Consider the following 1,545-nt stretch of genomic DNA (forward strand, 5'->3'; position numbering starts at 1 on the left):
GGTCAGCCGAGAGGCAGCAGCTCCCGGGCCCAGCCAGTTACTCGGTACGAAACGGTGATGATGCAGCAACAAGGTCGCAATGTTGTTTCCTACAATTAGCATTTCCAGGAAAGTTTCTGCCAAGTACCAGCTCCTCGACAGAAGGCCAGCAGTTGTACCCGGGCCCTGGGGTGCTGGTAGGGGTGATGAGGTTGAAGCCGGCTGCGTTTTGCCTTGGCTTGGGACAGGGATATCCCTTTAAAGCAAACACAAAGCTCAGCCAGCACGGCGTCCTGCTGACACACATCAGACCCAGGGCACACAGACACACTCATTCACTTTATGAAAAAAAACCCCAAACAATCAGAAGTGTGAAATGATCTTTATAGGCAAAGAAAAACACAGGATTCAACAAGCTTCCAGGGTGTTTCCAAATCTAAGTGCTCTACGCAAACAGAGGAAACAAAGTGTTACGTCCCGCCCTCGCTCACCAGCGCCCTTTATCACTTGAAGAATGCAGGGCTTAGGCAGAGGGTCTGATCACCTGACGCCTCATTGTTTGGGACACGATAAAGAGGAGAAGACTATTGCCTCTACAGCCACGAGGGAGGATGTCGCTTAACTGGACCTGAGTCATCGATATAAAAGATAACGACTAGCCCTCCCCGAACTGCGCCTGCCTAATAGACTGTTGAATATCACTTTCTCCTCCCAGGGGAGGCATCAGTCCGAGTTAATGAGACATGCGATGCATGACGTTGTATGACCTGTCACATGTAAGAAGACTGCGCATGTGCAAAGGGGAGGAGACCTAATTTACATCGGGAGCGGGAGAGTCTAATCCGTATGTACCAGGCGGTTGAGCAATCCTTTGAGTATGTACGTTCTACTGCTTTAACTAAGAGGCCAAAGCTACGGCGTGGGGTGCAAGAGTCCTTAGGGTACCTGACCCTCGCTGCACCCAACTCTACAGAGCTGGAATCACAGTAAACAGACCTGCTTCACAATCAACTTTGATTGCGGAGTTCTTCCACGCATCAAGAGTAACCCCCATTCCCCCCCATACTTTCTGAATCCAGTTCCAGCCCCCTGCCTCTCCTGCCATTCTTTGAAATAATTTCATTAGAGCCGTCTTCTGTCCCAAAGTTAATTTTCCTCCTGCATTCCCCCTCTCTGTACTATCTGCTTATATGAATAAAATACATTTTTTGAGAAATTTATTTTCTGTTCTACAACCAGGCATGCTGTTAAGTTCCACTTCAGATTTTGATTTCCAGTGATCATAGAATCATCTGGTTGGAAGAGACCTTTAAGATCATCAAGTCCTGCACAATTCATCCTGCACTGCCAGGGTCCCTAAAACATGTCCCTCAGCATCACAGCTACACGTCTTTTAAACACTTCCAGGGATGGGGACTCCACCACCTCCCTAAGCAGTCTGTTCCAATGCCTGACAACCTTCTCTGTAAAGAAATTCTTCCTGATACCTAACCTAAACCTTCCCTGGTGCAGCTTAAGGCCATTTCCTCTCACCCTGTCACATGGGAGAAGAGACCAATCCCCAAC

The sequence above is a fragment of the Buceros rhinoceros genome, unplaced genomic scaffold, assembly GCF_000710305.1.
Source record: "Buceros rhinoceros silvestris isolate BGI_N320 unplaced genomic scaffold, ASM71030v1 scaffold4608, whole genome shotgun sequence".
NCBI classification, from domain to species: domain Eukaryota; kingdom Metazoa; phylum Chordata; class Aves; order Bucerotiformes; family Bucerotidae; genus Buceros; species Buceros rhinoceros.